The following is a 15,533-nucleotide window of genomic DNA, read 5'->3' on the forward strand; positions in this document are numbered from 1 at the left end:
TCCAGTGCATCATTACTGCATATGATGCTGAAAGGGAAGTGGACCTAGGACAAATCCTCAGCTATGAACTGATTAATGTCCCTGTACTGTAGCTATTGCAGATAGCGATGGTTATTTGTGAAGTGGAAATAAGTCATCCTCACTCAAGTGCTGTCTAGCAATGTGGAATGTCCAGTAGTGATCACTACAAAAACTGTTCATTCAACACTGGTAATAGATGCTCAAGATCTAGTTATGTCTTTAGGGCACCCATCTGACTGCAGCACACTAAAGAAGTATGCAGGAAAGTTTGTAAGAAACTTTTGTATTGTTATTTGGTATTTGTTATGTGGTAGCAAATGATGTTGACTATCAAAGAAATAGACCTAATGTAGGAATGCACATAGATATTGCAACAGATATGCTCAGGCCAATCCAAACTTTTCTCATCTGTTGTTCCTCGTTGGTGGAACACACTGCCAGTTCCTACAAGGGCAGGGTCATCCCTCTCCATTTTCAAAAAACTCCTGAAGACCCAGCTCTTTAGAGAACATCTCCTCTCATAGCACCACTTACAACTTACTTTGCTGATCCTAGCACTTACCATCCATCTTGAACTCACACTCAACTGTTTAAAAACAGCCCTCCCTGATGCACTTATTCTTACTGTACTCTACCGTTTTTAAATTGTCCTAAAATTGTTGAGAGAATTGCTTTAAAACTTAACTGTTACCATGTTGTTAGTCGCTTTGGTTAAAAATGCGTCAGCCAAATGTAATGTAATGTAATGTAATAATGGTGTAGGCCTATCTGATTAAGACCCAAACAGTGGTTGAAACATACTTATTAAATTACACTGGAGCAAAGAAGACCATCATCACTTTTTTCCCTTTGCAACTGTCAAAGAAATCCCATAAAAACAGGAAGGCCTAGGGTAGCCTACATCAGATGGCCTAAAGATTAGGCTCTTCTGCATAGCATTAAGTGATTTGCATGCAGTAATTTGAACATTGACCTTGATCTAGCCTACTTTGGCTATTTAAAGGTAATGTATTGCCAAAACATCACACAATATAAATGAGCTATAACAATAAAGGACTTAATCACACACAAACTACTATTTTATCTGACTACAAAAATAATAATTATGTAGGAAGTTTAGAAGTTTGAAACCCAGAATTGACCAAAAGTGCACCAAATTCAACACAAATGACTCAATACACTTGGAGGAGGCCTGAGTCCTTTCGTTTCCAGATATTTTAGGATTTCGATATCGCTTCAGTATCGAGTATCAAGATATTTATGGCAGGTATTGTATCGAAGTCATCATTTTGGTATCATGACAACACTATGCCAGAGCCACTCTGTTTTCTAGATGTTGAGGATCGGAGGCTCTAGCACCAACAAGTGATGCTGCTCAATGGCATATTAGAAGAGCACATTATCAAGCTCTAGTATAGAGGCAAGCACACATACCAAATCCAGTGTTACTAGAAGTAAAATGTTTTTTACTTGACGGTTGTTGCTGACGGTAGATGCTGTTCTGCATTAGGCTTATTCCCGCTATCTAAGTTCATATGTACTGTAGGATATATTCTGAGTTGAAGGTTATCTGTGCAATTTGTTATTGTGATGAAATGCATTAAACACCACGAGTGTTGACTCATTAGAATTCCAGAGCCAGACAGTAACGGAGTACATTTACTTGAGTACAGTAGTTGAGTACAATTTTGAGGGATCTGTACTTTACTCGAGTATCATTTTTGGGGAGTACTAATGACTTTACTCAAGTACATTTGAGAGGCAAATATTGTACTCTCTACTCCACTACATTTCTATCCATAACCGTGAGTACCCGTTACTACTTCTAAAAAAAAAGGAAAAAAGAAAAATCTCGGAAACCCTCAAATTGTTGTTTCCCTCTCAAACGTGATTGGATTGTGCAGGCGCCACTGATTGGGACAGCCTATCAGCAATCACCTTCAGCTTTCCGCCAAAGTCAACTCCATGGTCAGATTTAGATAAGAGACGAAACCATGGACGAAACAATGGATGAAGACGCAGCAGGTCCATCCCGGGAATGTGTCAACCTGTGGCCCCACCTCGCCAGACTGTTTCAATTTTCTGAACAAGTTAATGATAGTTTTTGCTTCATAGTATTTTGTATTTGAAATACGTATTTTAAATACATGTATTACAAATACTGTCCATCCCTGGCAACATGGTAAAAAGATGAAACTGACTTGATTTTACTTCCAATTCCTTTTACATTCTCCAAGGTATTAACATTAACATTTTTCATAACTCCATGTAGGACGTTTCTGTACATAAATGTAAGCACTGTGGCAGTAGTAATGCAATATTTAGAAAATGTAGGCTACTCTTGTACTCTTGATACTCAAGTATTTTTAAAAACAAGTACTTCAGTACTTTAACTTAAGTAGACATCTGACTGTTGTACTTTTACTTGTACTTGAGTAAAATTTAGCAAAGGGTATCTTTTACTTTTACTCAAGTAATGAAGTTGTGTACTCTGTCCGCCTCTGTAGAATTCTGATTAGAATTTCCGAGTTTATTACATGTTAACTGTAATCATGTTCTCATTAAATACGTTAATAAACTATAGTATGGCTTCTTTAATGCTCAAACATTTATTTAGAGAACACTTTTATTTGGTTTTAGTGATTACTTTTGAAATCAACCCAATTTAGGGAAAAATAAGCAAAAATAATCGCTATTTTATGTTAAAATGCTGATTATGCAGCTTAGAACTCAGAATTGAGCTTGGTAAACAAAATATTCAGAATCAGCACCCTCAAATTAGGTAAGAAGGGTGGTTTACCAACTTTTCCTCAAATTTGCCATCAGAAGTTCTCTTCTGTGAAGCTGCTCTCCCTCTAGAATAAGGGACGGAGCCCCAAGAACAGTCAACAGGGTCGTAACATCATCTAATGGCGGCCTTACATTTTACGATTTTGGTCTGTTATCACAGTTGGCAACTACATTTCCAAAGTCGGACAGAAATCATGGGAGTTGTGCTGGAATCGCGGCGCGCTCCGGTCAACTAGATCGTTAAGTGTAAGGTGCCAATCTTAGTGGTTTTAAGTGGAGTCAGTCCTTTTTCTAGTTTTGCCGTTACGACAATATTAAACATGTTTGATATTATAGCAAGTCTTTCTAGTCGTGGCTCATGCAAATAGTGACGTGAACTATAAAAACCAATGACCTCTCTCCAACACCAAACAGGAAGGGGCAAAGTAGGCGACAGCAGTAGCCTATATGATTATTTGTTACTCTTATAATATTTGTAATTTCTTATACATATTTAGTCGGCTCTTCCACGTGACAGAACAACTCTATATCGGTTAGGGATGTCACGCATGAAACAATGCTGCAGAAACACGAAAATACGACTTTAAGTTCAGTAGGCTATTATTTCAGTTCCTGTTTATCTATTGCACGATGGGTAATAATTTAAAGGAATCTAGTTGCAGTCTTGTGAATAGTGACCCTGCAAGATCCCTAGTCATTGCAAAATCATAGTCAGTGACTTAAAACTCTACTACTTGTCTTTAGATGTGAGAGGGTCTGAGACTAGTCTTTCAAAAATCTTTTCCAAATCTTTGCAAATCTTTCCAAAGTCTGTCAGTGTAAGGAGGGCTTAAGAACTGCATGTTTTATCTGTTTGGACAGAAGTGCTGCAGGTGCAGCAGTGGTGCCCACTTTTTCTCACGCGGGTTTGAATCATCAGTAGGCGCCCCGCCCCTACCCACCTCAGCCATCTTGGCACAGGCCTCTCTCTACACACACGCAGACACAGACACACACACATACACACGCGCACACACACGCACACACACGCACGCACATACAAACACGCACACAAACTACACTCGGAGCAAAAATAGCAGAGAAAAGAGCAGAGACGTGCGCAACAGGAAGTGCCACTCAATGACCTAAGTGGCACCTTTCAAACCTGATTTTCTGTTATTGTGATGACGAGGACACCAGAGACTATTGAGCTTCGTGTGGAACTGACAGAATGTTGAGTCACACCTGAAAGAAGATAATGTGCTGTGTAACACAAATACCCATGTGCTTTTTTACATTTTTTACATATCATTAATCTATTTAATTTCATTTATTCTAAAGTAATACATTATGTAAAACCCACACATTGAATGGCTGTACCAGGTGTGGATCTGACTGTAACAGTGGGGATCTGATGGTAACAGTGTGGATCTGATGGTAACAGTGGGAATCTGATGGTAACAGTGTGGTAGATGGTAATAGGTGTGGCATGGATGTGACAGTAACAGTGTGGATCTGATTGTAACAGTGTGGATCTGACTAACAGGACAGCCCCTGATGTGGATGTGGTCAGAATCCACGCCAGATCAGGCCCAAATCTAGTCCAGAGTGAACTGTTATCTGGGTCACTAAATCTCTGTGATAATAATGATTATTCTCTCTGTAAGCCCAGCTGAAAAACTGTCCTCTATCTAATAATAATCAGTGTTCATCCCAGTGCGACACAGTAAACATAAAAACAGCCAGCGGTCGGGCTGGCTTTCCTGTTTATCACATGCTGCTGATGACCTCAGACTTCACACTGAGAGTGGATCATCTGATGCTATCGCACTCATGATTGTCAGAGACAACAGCCGGCAAGGTAAAAAGTGTTGTACGGTGTGTCCTAAGAAAACGCCCTTAAGCTGCCTTGTTAAATTTGCAGTGTTCTGCGTCTGACCCCGGTTCCATAAATAAGATAATGAGACCCTGGCTCAGTGGAGAGACACTGCTTCCAGCACGGTGGGTGTCCCAGGCAAGAGTGATGACCTCTGGGGTACTTGACTCACTCATGCAAATTCATTGGCAGGTGGCTCATGAGCAGCGACCTTCTTTGGGGCCACACCTGAGAACTTGAAAAAGTACCAGACCACCTTTATCCGTAAAAGTTTTATCTGATCAACCCTTTGGCTTCAGGCTGCTGTCCTTCAGAGCGAAATGGAGGTGGCTGCCACTTAAGGCCAGGGGCTGCACAGCCAGTGGGATGAGGGCTCTCCTAAATAGTATAATCATCTCATTGTACCTGCCCCAAGGACTGCTCGGCTATTTGAGTGTACCACTGATAAGGTCAATTAGGGTTGCAAAGCAGGAACAGCCAGAGGATCTGCAGCACCAGGGGGCGAGATTGAGGACCTCAGCAGTGGTCATTTAAGAAGGTCTTCCCCCTCCGAGATGAATATTTCTGAGCACAGTAATGAGTATGTGTCACCATGGCCATCTGGTGCCCAGCCACTGAGAGATTTAACGGAAGAGGACCCACTTGTAGGGAGCATACACCATTACGGCAAGAACAACCGACAGTTGTATGAACTAAGAAGGAGAACAACAATGTACAAAATGGCGCAAAATACCAGACACCATTCAGCACAAATCTCCTTGCAGAGATTGATAATGTTAAAGTCTGAGTGTACAGTAAATGTGTGGGGACAAGGTTTTCAGATCACACACAGTTACTGCTGTGAAACTGGAGACAGGGATTACACAGGGGATAAGACAATTTTGGATGAACACAACTGGAATTGGGAACAAAACCGATTTCACTTGATCCAGAGTAAAAACACTATTTTCTATTTTAGATCATTGGTATTAATCATTCAAATGAACTTTTCTTTGAATATTATTCAAAAGTCCATAGGCTTTGAAAATCACCTGTCCATACAGTGAATTTTACATTTTATGAATCAGTGTGTCCCCTGTATAATAGGCTAGGTCTACTATGAGTTGGTGCAACCCAGTCTCACGTCTGAACGTGTCACTGTCACGTTAATTAATCTATTGGGACGTGTTGTGTAACACGTTTCCTTGTTAAAAAACGTGTTGAGCAAAACGTAATTATCGTGTTACTATCACGTTGTATTTCGCTTTCAACGAGCCAACAGAACCACGTCATCTGTCAAAAAAGCCTGACCTCACAAAATGGGGAGAATGTTATTTGATGCTTTTGACGTGCAGTTTCACACTCTTAAGCCTGTTTTGAGTTGTGGATTAGAAGGAGCCACCTTCTGGCTAGCAGTTTGAGAAGCCTGAACCCCAGAATCCAGAAACAATAACCGAGCAGGGACGGAGAAAAAAGAAGAATCCAAATGGGAAATGAGGTGAGCCTTGCTACTGCCGCTAGCATGATTATTTTGCTAGCAATTGAGCAAAACATTTTAAAGTTGATTTAACATGAAATAGTAGCCTATGCATGGGCAATACTGTGAATTCAGAGTAGGCTTGCACAATTTATAATTTAGCTAACGTGCATGATGTAATGTTACATTAATCTGTAAAACAGCTGTTGTCTGTGTAAATTAGCGTAATATTGTTAGTGTGGGCTACAGCTAACAGCTGGGAGGTAGCCTATCAGCCAGGCATGTATAATCGATAATCATGATGAACGTGAATAGATTTCGTTGCGAAACGGGCATTGTTTTAGGCCACATATCAGGTATAAAACAATTGTATTTTGATACAGCAGTTCTCCGGATGTTAGATATTCACTTATAATATAATATTGTATTTCTTTAACCTGATTAAGAGAGGGGTTTAATTCAATATAGAATTGCAATGTGTGTGGCCCATAATATTAGAGATTAGATTAAGCTAGATTTAGATTAGATTCAACTTTATTGTAATTTAAAAGAGTAGGCTACAAAGTACAGAGCCAATGAAATGCAGTTGACATCCAACCAGAAGTGCAAAGAAGCAGTTATGTAGACGATCAAGATTAATTATGTACAACAGTTAAATACATAGGCAAGTTTTCCAGATGACGTGTACAGTGACAGAAATAGCCTATACAGTGAATATGGAATGTGTGTCTAGCCTATAACAAAACAAATTGATAATAATACATAATAATGATAATAGCAGTAATTACAGTAGGCCACTCGCACTGTTGTTGGTGACGTGTCTGTTTCCTATTGTTCCATGCCACTCTCCTACTGTCTCCTTTACTGTCCTGCGCCACTCGCCTACTATATTTTGCCTCTTGCCTACTGTCCAGCACCATTCGTCTACCGTCTCCTATGCTGACCCACGCCATTTACCTACTGTTTCCTAACTGTCCCATGCCACAAACTGTAACATTAAGCTGACACAATCTTGCTGCACGGTTACTTATCTGCATGCAATCACTATTGCCAGCTGTTATGAGTAAACATTATATTGGGACACCAATATATTTCTGATTCATGGGCAGTGTATTTGCTACTGAAGAAAAGGAGAACACATAGTAATTGTTCTTGGATGGGTATTTAGAGTAAGGTTTCTATTGATCTTTTTCAGATAAGGCCTCTTCATTTTCAACTGTGAAGGATCTACATGGACTTGGTCTGGATAGCCTTTCCTGTTTTGATGAGCCAGTCGGTATGTATTAGACATTCTTTAGGATAAAAGGAGCCATATGTTATCAAAAATTCTACACCCATATGTAGAAAAGCTTTGTTGCTGTTTGTTATTGTTGTTGTTGAAAACTACGTTGAATGCAAAGAGATACATATGTCCCTTGGGAGGAGAGGGATGAGTGTGGATGGTTGAATTGTCCAACAGGCGAAAAATTTATGATTGTGTATGATTGTGTTTATGTCTGTATATGATTTTTTGTACTTGTTCCATTTTAAGTATGCTTATATACTTTACGCCATGGTGGTCTAAATTGTCTTTATTGCCACTTGCAGGGTCTAGAGGAAAAACCCTATATGAGCCCCAGGGTGAGTAGTGTATAATTATTTTATCCCAAGCTTGATTTTCGTAGAAAGGTGTTCAAACCAAAATCAAACCAAAATCTTCTAAAATAATAGACAGATAGATTTATTATTTGTCCTTTCAGAAAATTGTTCTGCGCCATACAGTAGACAGTTAGACAAGACTGAATACAAGACGGAATATAGACCAGAATTTCCCTCACCGCAACCGCCCCCACCCTACCACACCCCCACACATACTCAACATCAGGGCAGAAGGCACAGACCCCACTACACATGTATAGAATGATAAAGTGCAGTTGTGCATACTGTGATAGTCCAGCTGGAAAGAAAGTGCATGGTCCTGCAGGTAACGTCTTGTTCATCAATATAATGCTAGTTGGAATGAATTACCAACTGGCTCAATTTGTTTGGAAAGAAGGTAGCCTGAACCTGGTGTATGGGATGTGACATATCTCTATTAATTGCATGACCTTTCATCAACACCCTTCTTTCACAGGTCGTAGCAATACTGTCTAGTTTTTGCCCCTCAACCTTGCTGGCCATGTTAACTATCTTGCTCAGTTTGTTTTCTTTTTGGTCACTGACAAAGAGAAATACCAGGTAACACAACAAAAAAATAGCATGCTCTCCACAAATGAATGATAGAAAAGTAACATATCTCTATCCACTCTAAATTGTCTTAGTTTGCACATAAAATGCAGCCTCTGCAGCCCCTTTTTATAGATGGTGTTGGTATTACTGTCCCATTGCAACTTATTATCTATTATTGTGCCTAAGTACTTGTACTCGACTACAATCACAACATCCTCACCATTTTTAACCATACACTGGGGGGGCTGGCTCCCAGTTCTGTACTGTAGTCTATTATTATTTGCTTTGTTTTCTGTATATTTAGAAGAAGACAGCTGGACCTACACCATTTCGCGAATTGATCCACCCAGGCCCTGTAGTTGGTCTCCTCGCTATTCTGTATTAACCCCACTATTGCTGTGTCATCTGCAGATTTTATGAGGTATGAAAACGCTCGAAAAACGCCGAAGAGCCCCGTATAAGAGCCCCAGTGTGATAGGCTGGTTGCTGTCATGTGACACACGCCACCACAAGAAAGTGGAAACGCATCGTAGAGCTGGCCGTGTGGGGTAAGGTAAGTTAAACTACGTAAATTTAGTAAATAATAATAATAATGTTGTTGTTTTTTGTTGTTTCGAACAAAATATAGAGATAGTTATCCTGACTAAAACTCCTTTATGCTGTAAAACAACTAGAATCACGCGAAATTAGTGCAATTTCTTAGTCAATGTCTTATCGAAATGAATGCGATGGTGATACAATCCTGCTTTTCAATTAGTTGACATGGTGTTTGACATTAAATTATAATGAGGTCAGTTTCATGTAATAAGCTATTTGTTTCTTTGGGTCTGGGTAATTGAAATGAGCAATTTCTTAGTACAATTCAATGTCTTATAATGGTAAAAGACGTGGACAAATACGTGATAATTAGCCAAATAAATCATTGTTCACGACACGTTATGGTTAAATTATCAGAATGAGTGTGATGGTGATACAATCCTGCTTTTCAATTAGTTGAGATGGTCTTTGACATTAAATTATAAGCAGGTCAGTTTCACGTAATAAGCTATTTGTTTCTTTGGGTCTGGGTAATTCATGTGACAAAAAATTCTGTTATAGGCTACTACCGTTTTTCAGAAAAACAAAGCAGTACAACATTTCTATCTCCAAAATAATGCATTGTACGCATGTGTGTACTACGTAGTGCATGCAGCTTTTAATGTCCAAAGTAGCCTATACTGATTTTCCTGCATAAGAACTACAAATACTCCTCCAAAACTACAGTCTTGACACTTGAAGTTGTGGAGTTATATTTTAGTAGCCTATTCTATAATTGCATAAATACCCACATCGGTATTACCCTTGTCTCACCTGTATACAACATATGTCTATGAATTGCAGTAGTGATCAAATGAAAAAGGAAAGAAAGGTGTCCTGATGTGTTGTTTAGGGATGGTCCTGCAATGTTTTCTCGACATATCTTTATGTCTTTTTTTCTCCCCTCTACTTATGTTTTCACAGATCCTTGCTCCTGATATCCTGATGTATGGATTGCACTTCATTATATGACTCCAACAGAACACTCACAGAAAGGAGAGTGGTGTCAAACTACAAGACAGCCAGCATGTAAGCAAGGCCTTGATTGTCCTTGTTTGGCTACTCATTTGTCTACTTCCTGAAGAGGCTGAAGCATGCTGGCCTTGACACCTCAGTCCTTGCTTCCATTAACAGCTGTGTTATGGAGTGCATCCTCACATCATGGTCTACTGCAGCGGTGGATACAGAGGACAATTGGCAGGTATTTTACATCACTTTTACATTACTTTTACTGTGATTTTGCTAGATATGGTTGTCGCTGTGCTAAATATAGGCCCATATTGTAGATCGAGAAACGCATTGTACAGCTGATACATCTTGGGCTATACTATTAAGGGACAGCTGAATTGACCACCTAAATCATATATTTTCTGAAAGCCTATAGCCTCTAGATGTCAATTAATATACATTAAGACATGTCCCACCTTCCTACTGACTTTGGTGCATCATAAGGCGTACATAGGCCCATATTGTAGATCGAGAAACGCATTGTACAGCTGATACATCTTGGGCTATACTATTAAGGGACAGCTGAATTGACCACCTAAACCATATATTTTCTGAAAGCCTATAGCCTCTAGATGTCAATTAATATACATTAAGACATGCCCCACCTTCCTACTGACTTTGGTGCATCATAAGGCGTACATAGGCCAATATTGTAGATCGAGAAACGCATTGTACAGCTGATACATCTTGGGCTATACTGTTAAGGGACAGCTGAATTGACCACCTAAACCATATATTTTCTGAAAGCAAATAGCCTCTAGATGTCAATTAATATACATTAAGACATGTCCCACCTTCCTACTGACTTTGGTGCATCATAAGGCGTACATAGGCCCATATTGTAGATCGAGAAACGCATTGTACAGCTGATACATCTTGGGCTATACTATTAAGGGACAGCTGAATTGACCACCTAAACCATATATTTTCTGAAAGCCTATAGCCTCTAGATGTCAATTAATATACATTAAGACATGCCCCACCTTCCTACTGACTTTGGTGCATCATAAGGTGTACATAGGCCCATATTGTAGATCGAGAAACGCATTGTACAGCTGATCCATCTTAGGCTATACTATTAAGGGACAGCTGAATTGACCACCTAAACCATATATTTTCTGAAAGCAAATAGCCTCTAGATGTCAATTAATATACATTAAGACATGTCCCACCTTCCTACTGACTTTGGTGCATCATAAGGCGTACATAGGCCCATATTGTAGATCGAGAAACGCATTGTACAGCGGATACATCTTGGGCTATACTATTAAGGGACAGCTGAATTGACCACCTAAACCATATATTTTCTGAAAGCCTATAGCCTCTAGATGTCAATTAATATACATTAAGACATGCCCCACCTTCCTACTGACTTTGGTGCATCATAAGGCGTACATAGGCCCATATTGTAGATCAAGAAACGCATTGTACAGCTGATCCATCTTAGGCTATACTATTAAGGGACAGCTGAATTGACCACCTAAACCATATATTTTCTGAAAAAAAATAGCCTCTAGATGTCAATTAATATACATTAAGACATGTCCCACCTTCCTACTGACTTTGGTGCATCATAAGGCGTACATAGGCCCATATTGTAGATCGAGAAACGCATTGTACAGCGGATACATCTTGGGCTATACTATTAAGGGACAGCTGAATTGACCACCTAAACCATATATTTTCTGAAAGCCTATAGCCTCTAGATGTCAATTAATATACATTAAGACATGCCCCAACTTCCTACTGACTTTGGTGCATCATAAGGCATACATAGGCCCATATTGTAGATCGAGAAACGCATTGTACAGCTGATACATCTTGGGCTATACTGTTAAGGAACAGCTGAATTGACCACCTAAACCATATATTTTCTGAAAGCAAATAGCCTCTAGATGTCAATTAATATACATTAAGACATGTCCCACCTTCCTACTGACTTTGGTGCATCATAAGGCGTACATAGGCCCATATTGTAGATCGAGAAACGCATTGTACAGCTGATACATCTTGGGCTATACTATTAAGGGACAGCTGAATTGACCACCTAAACCACATATTTTCTGAAAGCCTATAGCCTCTAGATGTCAATTAATATACATTAAGACATGCCCCACCTTCCTACTGACTTTGGTGCATCATAAGGCGTACATAGGCCCATATTGTAGATCGAGAAACGCATTGTACAGCTGATCCATCTTAGGCTATACTATTAAGGGACAGCTGAATTGACCACCTAAACCATATATTTTCTGAAAGCCTATAGCCTCTAGATGTCAATTAATATACATTAAGACATGCCCCACCTTCCTACTGACTTTGGTGCATCATAAGGCGTACATAGGCCCATATTGTAGATCGAGAAACGCATTGTACAGCTGATCCATCTTAGGCTATACTATTAAGGGACAGCTGAATTGACCACCTAAACCATATATTTTCTGAAAGCCTATAGCCTCTAGATGTCAATTAATATACATTAAGACATGCCCCAACTTCCTACTGACTTTGGTGCATCATAAGGCGTACATAGGCCCATAATGTAGATCGAGAAACGCATTTTACAGTTGAAACATCTAGGGCTATAATATTAAGGGACAGCTGAATTGACCACCTAAACCATATACTGTATTTTCTGAAAGCCTATAGCCTCTAGATGTCAATTAATATACATTAAGACATGTCCCACCTTTCTACTGACTTTGACAATACAAAATAGTGTCATGTATACATTTATGTCCTCCAAAGTTTGCAGGAAGGTGGGCCATGTACTAGTCTGTTAACTCACATGTACAAGTGACAGGCTTTAAGAAAATATATGGTTTGCATGGCTGAAACTGCTTTGCCTTTGTGTTGGAGCTCAAAATTTTCTAAACATATCTTAAATTTCTCTCTTCTACTTATGTTTTCACAGATCCTCGCTCCTGATATCCTGATGTATGCATTCCATTTCATTATATGACTCCAACAGGACACCTACACAAAGGAGCTGTTAAAGCAGTGTCTTTCTTCAAACAACAAGACAGCGAGCATGTAAACAAGGCCTTGTTTGTCCACTTCCTGAAGGGGCTGAAGCATGCTGGCCTTGACACCTCAGTCCTTGCTTCCATTTACAGCTGTGTTGTGGAGCGCATTCTCACATCCTATGGTCTGCAGCGGGTGGTGTCATCGCTTTATTTATCATTGTTTGTGTAAATCTTACACATCTTACACAAAAGTCTAAAATAATCTAAACTTCATTCACTCTCCATGTATAGATCAAGATAGACTTGCAGAACAGGCTGCAGGGCAACAGTCTGATAGCCTGCATGAAAGCATAAATGGTCCGCACTTGTTAAAAAGTGCAATTATCAAAGGGCCCTTGAATTGTGTTTTTTTAAACCAAGGAGTATGGCTGTAGCGATGCTGTCAGCTCTGCCATAAGCAGTGACTGTGATTATGTTTGCACATTTTGAAAATGTTGTTTTTCTTTCTTTTGCATTATTTTCCACTTCATTGTTGTATAGTTTGTATAATGTTTGTTAAAGTTGCACACATTAATTCACTGTTTGTATTTGTAAAAATGTGTATAGTGTGGTATAGTTTGTATGGTGGAGTCTTTATTGTATCGCACAAACAAGAACACCCCACCATACCACTTTGACTAACCAATTTTCTGCGGGAAACCCTGGATGCTTTCTAAAGGTATTTTGTGAAACATAGGGGTTGCTATGGTAGTGGTTGCTAAGCTATTGCTAGGGTAACTGAGAAGGTTGCTATGGTGTTGCTACGGGATATATGGTGGTTGCTATGCAGGTTTATAGGGCAATCATGTTGGTTGCTAGGTTGGTGATAGAGTAACTGAGAAGGTTGCTAGGGTGTTGCTAGAGTAGATATGGTGGTGCCTATACTAAATTAAGTGATTGCTAGGCTGGTTGCTAGGGTAATTGAGATGGTTGCGAGGTTAGTCATGTTGGTTGACTATCAAAGTGGTTGCTAGGTTGGCATTGTACAGGTGGTTGCTAGGATGTTGCTAGAGTAGATATGGTGGTTGCTATTCCAAATAAAGTGGTTGCTATGCTGGTTGCAAGGTTAATCATGTTGGTTGCAATGGTGGTTGCTCGGTTGACATTGTGGTGGTAGTTGTGAGGTTGTTGGTAGGGTAATTAATATGGTTGCTAGGTTGTTGCTATGGTTCTTATGTTGGTTGCTAGGTTGTTGCTAGGGTAACTTAGAAGAATTTTGTTCAGCTAATACATTTTGGCCTACACTATTAAGGGACAGCTGAATTGACCATCTAAACCATATATTTCCTTAAAGCCTATAGTCTGTAGATGTCAATTAATATGAATTAAGACATGTCCAACATTCCTATTTACTTTGGTGCATCATATAGGCTTAAGCAGTACTACTATTTTTGCTCTTAGACTATAAAAATCCATAATCACTTTAAAAACGCTAACTGATTACAATAGTTTTTGAAAGTCAATTTCCTTAAATCATGATTGAAATTGTAACCATATTCTTTATTGAATAATGTTAATTGACTATAATACTATTGTATTGTCATCCTTCTTTGGGACTTTGGGAGTACTTCAATATCCCCTTCATGTATCAATGTACATTAAAGCATCTTTGATAGTAAAGGACTCTCCATGTAAATAATTACTTGAATTGTCTTTCACTTGTACTGGTTCTATATGTTTGGACCACTGATTGACTGCACTCTGGTTTTCATCAGCAAGGTCAAGGCTTAAATTAACCTCAGATAAGTCTGTTTTCATCCCATGCATTATATGTGCTAATGTTGTGAAGTAATTGGTGTGACCCTACAAAGGCCTGTCTAACCTATGACCTATTAACCTAGGGTTAGTAAATATGGGATCGGAGTGAAATTACCTCACACATTCAGAAACCTCAAAGTGAAATGACCTCACACATCCAGGAAGCTACAGCAATACAAACTCAGCTACTGGTCTCAAATACGGCAAACCAGTTGCCAATTTCTATGCCCTTTATATCAATTTGTGCTACATGTTATTAGTTGAAAATTACTGGTGTAAGTTTATCTGACCTGTCTGACCTTTGCAATTTATGGACATGTACACATTGGTTTCGCATTTCTAACTAGAATATGACTGATTAAATTTGACATGTAACATCCTTGGATGACACAAAATATAGTGAAATGGACTCAACCCTCACATATTCAGACTCTGTAGCACCCCCTACAAATCCTTTTTTTTTTCAATCTTTGGCTCCGCCTCCTGACAACACACAAGCAGCTATATTTGAGTGTGTAGTTAAATCGCATCTCACATATTCACAGACTCTATAGCACCCCCTAGAAATCCAATATTTCCTATATTTGGCTCCGCCTCCTGGCAACACACAAGTCATTAGATGTCCTAAATTTGACAAACTAGTTTGTTATCATCCCGTATATCAAAATATGTGCCATATGTTGGTACTATCTTGAATTAACTGGTGTAATCCTATCTAGGCCTGTCTGACCTATGCAAATTATGGCCATCTAAACCTAGGGTTAGCATTTCTAACTTGCATACCTCATAAACAGACTAAATTTGGCATGTGACATCTATCTATGACATAAAATATACGAGATATGTAAAATCACAC

The 15,533-nt window shown here is 39.2% G+C and overlaps 1 long non-coding RNA gene across 1 annotated transcript; it reads left to right on the top strand.

Moving 5' to 3' along the window:
* The first annotated feature begins 5,782 nt into the window (after window positions 1-5,782).
* LOC143102200 (uncharacterized) lies at window positions 5,783-13,454 on the top strand. The gene is made up of 5 exons (XR_012982559.1): window positions 5,783-6,143; window positions 7,318-7,398; window positions 7,710-7,742; window positions 9,831-10,107; window positions 12,829-13,454. It is a non-coding gene; the product is annotated as an uncharacterized LOC143102200 (long non-coding RNA).
* The last annotated feature ends 2,079 nt before the right edge of the window (window positions 13,455-15,533 follow it).

This window comes from Alosa pseudoharengus, unplaced genomic scaffold, assembly GCF_046254945.1.
Source record: "Alosa pseudoharengus isolate Yale_2024_CS ecotype anadromous, Long Island Sound unplaced genomic scaffold, YU_APseudo_1.1 YU_APseudo_1.1_scf_4, whole genome shotgun sequence".
Taxonomy (NCBI): domain Eukaryota; kingdom Metazoa; phylum Chordata; class Actinopteri; order Clupeiformes; family Clupeidae; genus Alosa; species Alosa pseudoharengus.